Below are 12,830 nucleotides of genomic sequence, written 5' to 3'. Positions count from 1 at the left end.
TTTTTTTTTTTTTTTTTTTTTTTTTGAGACAGAGTCTCCCTCTGTCACCCAGGCTGGAGGGCAGCGACGCGATCTCCACTCACTGCAACCTCCACCTCCTGGGTTCATATGATTCTCGTGCCTCAGCCACTCGAGTAGCTGGGACTACAGGCACACGCCACCATGCCCAGCTAATTTTTGTATTTTTAGTAGAGAGAGGATTTCCCATGTTGGCCAGGCTGGTCTCGAACTCCTGGCCTAAAGTGATCCGCTCACCTCAGCCTCCCAAAGTGCTGGGATTACAGGTATAAAAAAAGAAAAAAGAGAAAAAAAAAAAAAAAAGAAAGAAATTATGAACCTGAAACTGATTACATCTCACAGGTGAGATCATGAGTTGATTTTGTTTCTTTCCTGATTTTCTAAATTGTCTGCAGTGAACATGTATATCATTTACAAAACAAGACTTGTTTTATTAAATGGGGGTGAGGCAAGACCCAAGTATAAAAACTGATCAACTTGCAAATTCAGTTAAAAAGAAATAATAAGATCTTGTTCAGAGCTTAAAAGCCAAGAAAATAATTTAAAATAGTTTTAGGTTTAGAAATTTTTACTAGTACAAATTTTTTAACTAAACACCATTAGCAGTAGGGAAAAACCCTTACTTTCAATAGAACATTTATTCACTGACATTTAAAAAGTGATAATGTTTTATTAACTCATTTTTTTACTTGCTACCTCCCACCCCCAAAATGTTTTTCTCACAGTATGACTCTGACACTCCTGTGAGAAGCGGATCCCATGTAACTGTCACTCACTCCTTGAATCTGGCAAGCTTGTGATACCACAGAACTTCTACGGCTTGGTCACAAAAAGTTATGCAGTTTCCACCTGGTTCTCTCTAGATGCTCACGCGTAGAAAACAGCCGCTGTGCTGCAAAGAAGCTCAAATTAGCCTATCTGGGTAGGTAGGTGTTCTGAGGGACAACCAACATCAATCACCAGGCATGTGAGTGAAGAAGCCTCCAGGTTCTAAGTACCAGCCATAAAGTCACCACCAGCTTTTGAATCTTCCCAGCTAAGGCTTAAGCAAGCCATCTGTGCAGAAACTGTCCTGTCTGAATTCCAACAGATCCATAGCACAATAAAATGGTTGTTTTACACCATTATGTTTTGGAATGGCTTGTTACAAACACAATAAAAGGTAATGAGAAAAAAAGTGCCCTTTCCCAGCTCGGTAGCTTTACATTACACACACACACACACCACCCCTAAAATCAAGTTTTTCTCAACTTTAAGGAAGGTCCAATCCAATGTGCAATTTGGCAGACCTGTTTAAATAAGACAGTTTCTACTTAGGAGGCTTAACAATGATATGTAAGATACTTTGCTAGATTCCTAAGACACAAAGATGAATAACATATAGTCTGTAGTTAAAAGTTTACAATCTAGGGAGAGAAAAAAATGGGTACACAAATAGTTTATGAAAGTATCTAAGTGCCAAAATAGGATTATAAAGTGTTAACTCTGCCACAAATAGTTATAGCATCATTTTGGACTTAAAAACAGCATTTGGGTCCTTTAGGAAAGTAGATGGGCTTTAGTAAATGCCTAGGAAAAGGAAGACTGGAAAAAAAAATGAAAAATGTGGGCCTCGTTATATGTTATGTTTAGATTGTGAGATTATGAGTGTTTTCTGTTGTCCTTTTAAATTTACCGTATTTGCTGTTTTCTATAGTAAGTCATATATTAGATTTTTTTGAGGGAAAAAAATAATATTAATCTTAATTTTTTTAAAAATGTGTTTAAACTACACTTGAGAGGTCATTTAGGTAGTTAACAGGTAATACATAAATTGGCTTGATATTTGCATGCTGAATATGCAAAATAAATTTAGTATTTAAGGAAAAATGCTAGTGTAATAAAAATTTCATAAGTATGTTACTTGATTTACTATTAATATCTGCTTATTTTCCCTTTCCTAGCCAACTATATTTACATGTTCTTCTCAAATAACAAACACTCAAAAAGCTCTCCATCTTGGTCATGACATTCACTCTTTCTGTCTCCCTCCCTGTATCTGTCTGTCCTCATTTCTAACTCTGCCCTTCTCTCTACATCTCTGATTACCCTGCTTTCTAACTTTGCCTAGGTGACTGTCCCGCTCAGTGTTTTTGACTTCTCTGTCTCTGACTAACCTTCCTCTCTCTCTGCCTATTGCATGTGTCTCTATGACTATGTGTGTAGCTGTCTTTGAACGCCTCTCTTGGATTCTGCCTTTCTGTCTCTCCCCGTTATCCACCTCATTTTCAATACATTCTTGCATTTAATTTTCCTTTTAATATTTATAAACAAGCAGAGCTGGTTTTATTAACCCTATTTTAAAGATAATAAAACAGAAACAGGACTACTGGCATAAAATTTGAGAAGTCAGGATGTAAATCCAAGTGCTTCCCTTCTTTCTTTACTATTCTTCTGGCATTCCATGGCAAAGAACTTGAAACAGCACAACTGCAAGCCAATAGTAACACTACACACATTCAGATTCTTTTCTAAGAGACAAATATGATATTAAGGAGTGCTACACACCTTTTGCCCACATTATTCACTCTGCACAGGTTAAATGGTCATGAAGTGTCAGCCATCTGCCTATCCCAGAAATCCGTATCATCATGTTCAGTTTGACCTATGTTATTTGGAAACCTCACAATACTAGACACTAGAATCTATTTTCCAACAGTGCTTCTCTTCTTCTGTTTTTATCCCTAGTCCCAACCCAGCCACATATGGCATTTAAAAAAAAAAAAAAACAAGAAGGACAACAAATACTAATAAAACTGAAGGGTGAATTTGAAGAACGAAAAACTATACAGAAGGCTAGCATGAGACAGTGAAAAATGGACACCAAAACTCAAAGCAATTGGTCCATGTTTTATTAAGAGAAAAGAAAATTCTCTCCAAATGCAGGCTTACTACTGCTGAGTAACACCCTATAACTTTTCCTCTATCTAATGCTTTGACAACTGGAATTTCTCTGTAATTCAATAAGCTCTTAGGAGTTCCCCAAGCTTCATCCATCCTGCTGGGCTCATTACTGGATAATTCTAAATGTTTTCTGCACTAGCTAAGAGCACATTTTCTTGTGGGTAGCACAACAGAAGGAGGGTACTCTTTCAAGACATGAATAGCCTAGTTCCATTTCTTCTCACTTCTCCTATAGGTGAGAAGTCTACAACAAATATAATTCAACAACTAAAAGAAATGTCTAAATTATAAACTTAGGTTAGTGGAGTTGTCAAAGATCATCCTACAGGTCACAAGTTTCATACACAGTGTGAGGACTAATCATATATTTACATAAGCTAATGAAAAATCTATACTTTTGCTTCTGGCACTAGTTCATTTACTTATGTCTAATGAGTTGCATGAGGGCCAAATAAAAAATATACCAGCCTTTTCTTTCATTCTGGTGAGATTATTTGTGAATAGTTAGCTTATGGAGCTAATGAGGACAAGGTCACAGACTCAAACTCCATGCTGGCCAATTAGCTTTGCTGTGTGTTTCTAGGTTCCATGGTCACAGTCAACAACCTTAACCTTGGCTAAGAAACATACTGATCATTGCAGCATTAGGGGAATGAATATAGATGTATCAACAAAATCCATACTTTCAGAAAAAATAATACAAATTAAAAATAGTAATAACAACACCACTCCAATCTCTAATATTATACTAAACCTGACTAATATGTGCCTCATTCAAACAATCTTTAATCTTTTCAACCATGCAGGGTTAGTCTAATTTGTCTTACAGATGACGAGAAACTCAATTCAGAATGATCATATGAACCAAAGTTACATCTAGTGAACCTGGATTCAGACCTTGGTCTGTCTTAACTCCAAAGCATAGGTTACTGCCACAATGCTACATGGCCTCTCCAGAGCACCTCAGTGACCTAGGACGATCAACAAAATGTTCCTATTCAGAACTAGTCAGCACACTCATTACTGAGCATCCACTATGCATACTCACACACTATAGCTGAGAATTAGTATACTTTCCAAAAATTCCTTTTAAGCAAAAAACAGTCAAGGAACAAAAGTGTTGAAATGATTTTTGTTGTTGTTGTTAATTTTTTTATAGAGACGAAGTCTCGCTTTGTTGCCCAGACTGGTCTCGAACTCCCGGCCTCAAATGAGCCTACCTCAAAGGATCTCAAAGTGCTGGAATTACAGGAATGAGCTATTACGCCCCAGCAAAAAGTGTTTAAGATTAAAACATAAAGGAAAAAATAACACATAGCATACAAAGTAGATTTTAATGGAAGTGACTTTCTATTGTCATAGCTTTGTATACAAGTCTGGTGTGAAAAAATAGTTTTCTTGCTGATTCGTAACTAAAGGTAGAAAGAAGCTGGCAAAGCATAGCACAGGCATACCACATCAAAAAAAGAGAGTAAAGGAAACATTTCCTAAGCATCTGAATCTGCAGATATCTGGTAGTCAACATGGCACTTGAAGGAAGTAAAAAATACATACTTCAATTCTGAACTCCAAGACTTTGCCTTGACCAACAAACCATTTTTCTCTATAAGGCTTTCCTCCTTGGTTTTTCTCAACTCTCACTCCCTGCAGATACACACATACCAATGCCATCATTAGCATCAGTCACTAAGAAATGCCATCTTGAAAAAATGAAGGTCACCAAGTCTCCCAAACCCTACCCAACAGGCTTAAATTTTAAAGTCAAATAGTCTGGCTTAAAAAAAAAAAAAATAAGGCAGGAAGAAAAAACTGTTCCATAAACGTCTATCCTAGTCAATATCTGAGTCATAAAGATAGATAATTGTTCTGCCACAAGCTACAGAAGTGCATTCTTACCACAGGTTGTAAATGAAGCACCAGTTCAATTTCAACAAACAAGGTACAAATCAACATTTGGAATCTCTGGAAAAACAGAAACACAGCAAAGTCCAATAACCCTGCACAACAGCATTTTAGGAACCTCTAAAATTGAAAAAAATCTAATATAATTTTTATATAAAATGCAATTGCTAAAACACAAACTGCAATCTGAGAACTTCTATTTAGAGTATTTTGTAAAGTTTGTGAATTAAGGATGACTATCCTCATTTTACAGATAAATGGAATTTCAGGAAAATACCTAAAATTATCATCACTATTATCATAATCATCAACAATAGCAACAAAATAATGAGAACTTTATTTGTACCCAGCACTACTAAGCCATTTATGGTCACATCTCATTTCATCTTTGTAGACACCTTGTGACACAATGTTATTTACCTCCATTTTAGAGATTAGGAAACAGGCTCAGAGAAGTCAACTAATTGGCCCAAAATCAAAAACTACAGGTTGAGAATCCCTAATCCGAAAATCCGAAATCCAGAATGCTTAAAAACTTTTTTTTTTCTTTTTTTTTTTTGAGACGGGAGTCTTGCTCTGTCGCCACGCTGGAGCGCAGTGGTGCGATCTCGGCTCACTGCAACCTCTGCCTCCCGGGTTCAAGCCATTCCCATACCTTAGCCTCCTGAGGAGCTGGGATTACAGGCACACGCCACCACACCCGGCTAAGTTTTTTGTAGTTTAGTAGAGAAGGGGTTTCATCATGTTGGCCAGGATAGTCTCCATCTTTTGACCTCGTGATCTGCCCGCCTCGGCCTCCCAAAGTGCCAGGATTACAGGCGTGAGCCACCGCGCTCAGCCCCAAGAACTTTTTGACACCACCAGTGGAAAATTCCACACATGACCTTATGTGATAGGTCTTAGTCAAAATGCAATCCAAACTTAGTGCCATGCCCAGCAGGGTCTCACTCTATGGGCCAGGCCGGAGTGCAAAGGCGCAATCTCCGCTCACTGCAACCTCCACCTCCAGGACTCAAGCGATTCTCGTGCCTCAGCCTCCAGAGTAGCTGGGACTACAGGCGTGCACCACTACACCTGGTTAATTTTTTGTATTTTTAATAGAGGTGGGGTTTCGCTTTGTTGCCCAGGCTGGTCTTGAACTCCTGAGCTCAGGCAATCTGCCTGCCTCAGCCTCCCAAAGTGCTAGGATTACAGGCGTGAGGCACAGCGTCTGGACACAAATTATTAAATTATTAAAAATACTATATAAAATTACCTTCAGGCTACGTATATAAGGTATATATAAAACCTAAATGAATTTCATGTTTAGATTGGGGTCCCATCCCAAAGAGATCTATGTATATGCAAATATTCCAAAATCCGAAATTTGAGACACTCTGGTCCCAAGCGTTTCAGAAAAGGATATTCCAACCTGCAGTAAGACACAGCACTAGGATTTGAATTCAAATTTGCTCGAGTTTGTACACTAAGCTAATGCAACTTACTGTCATCCTCTCGTTTTTTGGACCATTTTCAAGTATTCTTCAATCAATAAATTCAGAATAAACACAGCCTGAAAGTATCTAACTACACTCTTACACCCTTTAAAACTTAATTGCAGAGGTCGGGCACAGTGGGCACAGTGGCAAACGCCTGTAATACCAACACTTTGGGAGGCCGAGGTGGGAGGATCATTTGAGCCCAGGAATTAGACCAGCCTGGACAACATAGTGAAATCCTGATTCTACCAAAAAAAAAAAATTGATTGCAGAATTACCATTCTATATAAGGGGAAAAAAATAAGACAATAAGCAACTTGCTTAGTCTCAAAGCTTAATGTCAAGAAAAAATGAAACAGATGGAATATTTGTCTATTTATATTCTGAATTTCAACTGTGACACAAGACACAAGACCTGCTGGGGACAGGTATTAGTTGTAGCACCACCCTATCTGAGGAACGTTTACTGCTTTATGCTTCCACCTGTGTGATACTGAAGGGAGGTTATAACAGCAAGAGACAGTTGTGTGTGCTGAGGAAGAGTTTAAATTCTGGTGGGCCTTAAAATCCAGATGAAGTTTTAAATTCACTCCACAGTTGGTAACGCCCTAAGGTCACCTCTTCACGAGGAACCTGGCATAAAAACATTTGCATGGTTCAGATTCGTTTCCAAAGACACTTTCCCCCTATTTCTTAACTAATTTGATCTTCGTATAGACATGAACCTGGTTTTAAAACTCAACTGACCTAGACTGGAGACTAGGGGATAGCAAGGTTATACCCGAAACATGCTTTAGAGTTCAAAGCTTTTGAAGGAATATCACTTCTGCTGAAGCCCACAATCCTGGAAGGCAGCAGGGGAAAGAACATTATCCCCATTTTTCAGACAAGGAAACTGAGGCTGGCGTAAACAGACTGCTGTACAATAGATCACAGGTCCAGCCAAGTGGTCGGACTGAGACTTCTCCCAGGATATCAGACTCCAAATCCTGTGCTCCTTCCCGTAAACAACCGAGAGGCGGCTGCACGGACAAACTTTAAAGACCGGACTTGGGATTTTTCGAAGGCCTGCCAAGAAAAAGCAGGAAGTACCTGCTCCTTTATAGATTGCTCACTCCCAGCCCGTAGCCCGGGGCTCCCGGGCAGCGGAGAAGACTCAAATGCGAGGCACGAAGCGAAGCCCGGAAACCGCCAGCAGACCCGGGGTCGTCTCGGGGGCAGCCTCGGCGGCCCACGTCCCCGCCGCCCCGAGGGGGTCGCCAGGGACCCCGCTCAATGCCTGCTGAAACCCAGAAAAAGCACGTCCTCTCCGCCAGGAGCATTTGGGGCGAGCGCCCAAAGCAAGCACGAGCCCGGGTGAAGGCAAGAGCCCCAAGAGGGTGCCTCTCAACCGCGGGCCCGCAGGGGTCGGAAGGCGGGAGATTCCCAGTAACCTCCGCCCCAGGCGGGGGGCGGCCCCTCGCGTCACAAGGGGGAAAAAAAATACCAGCAACAAACGAAGGAATGGAAGTCTTGTCCCGGGCTGTGAAGGGAGAAGCGGAGATTAAAAGTCCTAGCTTGGGGTACTCAGGGAGGGGATCTGGGGATGGTTGTTACCCGCGCGCTGTCGCTCTCCGCTTCCGCCGTCTCCGCGAAGCTCTATCTCTTCCGCTCGCGCCGCTGGGGCGCGCGCCAGGCCTCGGCTCCGCCCCCCAACGCCGCGGGGCCTTCTGGGGGTTGTAGTTTCCGCGAGGCCCGGCTGCGCCCACTGAGTTCAGGTCACGTGGGGAGAAGCTGGCAATATGGCGAGTGCAGGATGGCGTGTACGCTGCTGTCCCTTCAACCCTCCCTGATTCCTCTCAGCTATATACGTGCTCAAATCTCCTCACATCCCACTCAGTCATACCATCTCACTTATTCCGTTCACAGCCAAGTTTCTTGAAAAAGATAATCTACACTCTGTCTCTACTTGCTCATCTTGTTCACTCCACACTGCAGCTTCCGCTTCCATTGAAAATGTCTCGTTGTCCTAAGTGTCCTTGTTGCCAAACTGATTGGAGGTATTTTCGGACTCATCTAACTCAAGCTTTAGTCATTTGACGCTATTGGGCATTATCACTTATTTTCTATGACACTATCCAGGTTTTCCTTCTCTCAATTCATTCTGCTCGGTTTCCTTCAAGAATTGTTGTTATAACTTACCTCTAAAATACTGGTGTTTTCCATAGTTCTTAAAATTGGGGTGGGAGAAGGGACACTCCAGCCCCTTCTCACCTGAGCTCATTGTTTGTATTCTCAACTTCCTAGACAGACCTTTCCTCATCCATGCCCACAGGTATCTCAAATGTCTTTGAAAAGTGAACTACTGGGGCCAGGAACAGTGACTCCCGCCTGTAATCCCAGCACTTTGGGAGGCCGAGGCAGGTGGATCACCTGCGGTCAGGAGTTCGAGACCAGCCTGACCAACATGTCTCTACTAAAAGTACAAAAATTAGCTGTGTGTGGTGGTGGGCACCTGTAATCCCAGCTACCCAGGAGGCTGAGGCAGGAGAATTGCTTGAAAGAGAATCGCTTGAATCTGGGAGGTGGAGGTTGCAGTAAGCTAAGATTGCGCCACTGCGCTCCAGGCGCCTGGGTGACACAGGGAGACTCTGTCTCCAAAAAAAAAAAAAAAAAAGAAAGAAAAGAAAAGTGAACTACTACTCCTCCTCCCTACTTTTTAACCTGATTCCTCCTTTCTCACTTCCTCTTCCTCCTATATTCAAATAGTCACCAAATCTTGTAGATTCTATCTCCCAAGTACACCTTGAATCTGTTCCTTCTTCAGGACTCTTAACTCATGACTCAGCTGCTCCTGCGGCCCCACCCAGAGGGGACTCAGAGCATGAGGACTGTTTTCCACACCCCTATGATTTCATCCCCAACCCATCAGCAGCACCCATTCTCTAGCCCCCTGCTCACCAAAATGTCCATAAAAACCCTAACCTCTGAACCTTCAAGGAGATTGATTTAAGTGATAACTCTTCATCAGTTAAATTCTTTACTGCTCTGCCATGGTCTCAGTGAATTGGTTTTGTCTGTGCAGTGGGCAGGAAAAACTCACCAGGCAATCAGAATCCAGTATTGTGATTGGGAGGTTCAGTGAAGGAAGATTTATAGCAAATCTTATTGTAGGGTAGGTGGACATGGGCATTATTTTAAAAGTTCCTGAGGAGGCCTACTGTGGTAGCTCATGCCTGTAATCCCAGCAATTTGGGAGACTGAGGTGGGAGCATTGCTTGAACCCAGGATGTCAAGACCAGCCTAGACAACATAAGGAGATCTCATCTCTACCAAAAAAAATTTTTTTAATTAGCCAGGCATGGTGGCACAAGCCTGGAAGTCTTGGAAGGCTGAGGTGCGGAGATTGCTTGAACCCAAGAATTCAAAGTTATGATGGGCCATGATTGTGCCACTGCCCTCCAGCCTGAGTAATCCTGTCTCAAAAAAAAGAAAATTAAATATAAAATAAAGTTCCCTGGTTATTCAATTATTCAACAAAATATGTTTTGTTGCTTACTATGTACCAGTGCTGGGTACTGAGAAAACAACAGTGAACAGAATATTACCTGGCCTTGTGGAGTTTACATTCTCTTTGAAGAGACAGATATTAATCAAATGATTCCATACCAAAAATAAAAACCAACAAAAAATCCACAGTTGCCAGCTATAATAAGAATTATGGAGGAAAAGTATTGTAATTGGTCCCTTTCCCCTTCTCTTCCGCCTGACCCAGCCCAGATTGGGAATCAGTTTATGTTTCTTACCCTGTCAAACAAAGCCTGTCAGGAGCTAATCTCCTCCTACCCCCTCCCATGGACACCTTAGGTTTACCAAACTGCTGTGGCACTTGCTCTTTAACCTTTGCATAAGCCGTCCCTCTGTTTGGAAAACCCTCTCTCTTCTCCTTTGACTAACCTATACTGCTGTCTAATTCTCCTCTATGGGATTCAGAGGAAACCCAGTAGAACACCAGCCACATGAAAGGATTTTCTGAGGATTGTGCTGAGTCAGATGATAAGCCTCAGGCACTAAAGCAGTGGGCTCAGTAGGGGACCCAGAAACAGTGAAATGTGGCCTACAGGGACCTGGACTGTGTTATCCAGTTTAGATGTATCAGGCCAAAGCCAACATACCCACCCTTCAAAACACAAATCAAGTATCATCTCCTCCAAGAAGCCTTTGCTGAACTTTGCCCCCCACCCCCACCAAGACAAATTAGTGCCCCTTTCCTAGACACTCATCCCACCCATGTTGGCCTCTCTTCCAGTGATATGCTAGATCCAGCTCATACCAACTTTGTTATTTATTATTTATTCATTTAATTTTTTAATAGAGATGAGTTATCACTCTGTTGCCCAGGCTGGTCTCGAACTCCTGGGCTGAAGCAGTTCTTGCACCTTGGCCTCCCAAAGTGCTGAGATTACAGGCATGAGCCACCACCCCCAGCCTCATACCAGCTTTAAAGAGACAACTGTTAGATGTTCAGGAATTTTTGCAAGCCGGTTTAAGCCATTGGTAGTTTGAAATCAGCTGTGATTTGTAGTGTGTGTGTGTGTGTGTGTGTGTGTGTGTGTGTGTGTGTGTGTGTGTGTGAATACTCCATGGAAATCAGCAAATGACAAATCAGGGCTTCTTTTTGTTGTTGTTGCTGTTGAAGAGACAGTTTACTAGCATATCAGTGCCTTTGTCATATCACACATCTACATTATATTGTAATGTCCACTCCCCAATTAGAAGAATTCCTTGGGTCAACTTCATTTAGCAAATATGTATTAATTTTTATTACCATGCACCAGAGACTTAGCAAGGTGATGAGAGGGCACATGGTGGAGAACACACAAGCATGGTCCCTGCTGTAATGGAGCTTACAATCCAGCAGATAAGACAAGAAATAAGCAAAGAACTCTGTACTTTCAAATGGAGCAAGGCTGCTGTGCAGTAGAACATCCTGGCCATGAATGACAGTTGATATGGTTTGGATTTGTGTCCCAATCCAAATCTTATGTCGAATTGTAATCACCAGTGTTGGATGTGGGGCCTGGTGATTGGATCATGTGGGTGTATTATTTCTCCCTTGCTGTTCTCGTGACAGTGAGTTCTCATGAGATCTGATGGTTTAAAAGTGTGCGGCACCTCCCTCTCTCTTTCTTTCTCTTACTCCAGCCATGTAGGATGCACCTGCTTTCCCTTCACCTTCTGCCATCATTGTAAGTTTCTCCTGATGCCTCTTTAGCCATGCTTCCTGTGGAGCCTGCAGAACCATGAGACAATTAAACCTCTTTTCTTTATAAATTACCCAGTCTCAGGTAGTTCTTTATAGGGATGCAAGAACCAATGACTACGGTGGTGGACATAAAATACTACACTACTTTAACAAGATGGTCTAAGGAGACCTCTCTGGGTAGACAACCTTTCCACTGAGCACGGAAGGATGAGAAAGAGATGGAGAACCGGGGACAGTGTGCTCCAGCCAAAGGGATCAGACCGCACAAAGAAAGAGCCAGGCTGCTTGAGAGACAGAATGGTCCATTTTCCTGGAGTGGAGAGAGTGTGGGTTGAGTGGTCTAGATGACCTGAGGTGGTAATTACAGCCAGGGATGCACAGCCTCAAGGCCATGGTAAGAACCCTGGATTAAATTATAGCCATCAAAAAAAGGGGGTTTTAGAAAAGGGATGATGTTATCTGATTCACATTTTAATACAATTGCTCTTGCTTTGGTTTAGAAGACTGGAATAGAAGTTGGAGCCCATCTGTTGCAGTAGGCTAGGTGAGAAATAATGAAACAAAGTGCTTGCAGTGGGATGGAGAGAAGTGGATGGATTTGATCTTTTGAGTCAACAGGACTTGCTGATGGATTGAATATAGGAGAGGATGGACTGGTGAAAGAAAAAGAGGACCCAAGGGCACTGATAGGTTATATCCATCTCTGTATCTTCAGACCCTAGAATTGGGCCTTGCACATAGTAGGTATACTACAACTGTGTTGAATAAACTTATCCATTTTACGTGCTAAATTCTGTGCCCCATCACTGTCACATTCCTTAATACAAGGCCTCTACCAGTCCATATAGTAGTGTTACGAAAATTAGGAAAAAGTGTGCCCTTCCTCCAGATGGTCATGGCCCATCATCAGGGTGCAGAATATGGACTAGATTTCAGCTACCACTTACCCCCTTGGCTGGTGCCCTTGTGCAGTGCACAGTCTGCACAACCACATTCAGCAGCCCCAGCTTAACATCCCTGGGAGATGGTTTTGTGGCATTAAGCCCAGTATTTATGAGGAGAATTTGAGGTCCAGGGGAAGGAAGCTGCTTGCCTGGGGTCACCAGAGCTACTCAGAGCTGCCGCTATGACTGAGATTCAAACCTCTGCCCTCTGAATCTCTGTGGGCTCTTTAGCCTCGGAGCCACACTGTCTCTCCCAAATCACTCAGCCCATCAATAATACACTAAATTCAAAATGGTGAC

At 42.2% G+C, this 12,830-nt stretch overlaps 1 protein-coding gene across 15 annotated transcripts in view; it reads right to left on the bottom strand.

Moving 5' to 3' along the window:
• Positions 1 to 7,986, bottom strand: part of R3HCC1L (R3H domain and coiled-coil containing 1 like) — a 101,878-nt gene extending 93,892 nt beyond the window's left edge. For all 15 annotated transcript variants that reach the window (XR_012418048.1, XR_012418049.1, XM_074002393.1 and 12 more), the window contains exon 1: positions 7,938 to 7,986. The gene's annotated coding sequence lies outside the window, so the exon portion shown is untranslated. The remainder of the gene's footprint in view (positions 1 to 7,937) is intronic.
• Between the last annotated feature and the right edge of the window lie 4,844 nt (positions 7,987 to 12,830).

Source organism: Macaca fascicularis, chromosome 9 (assembly GCF_037993035.2).
Source record: "Macaca fascicularis isolate 582-1 chromosome 9, T2T-MFA8v1.1".
NCBI lineage: Eukaryota > Metazoa > Chordata > Mammalia > Primates > Cercopithecidae > Macaca > Macaca fascicularis.
This window is presented reverse-complemented; position numbering and strand designations above follow the sequence as displayed.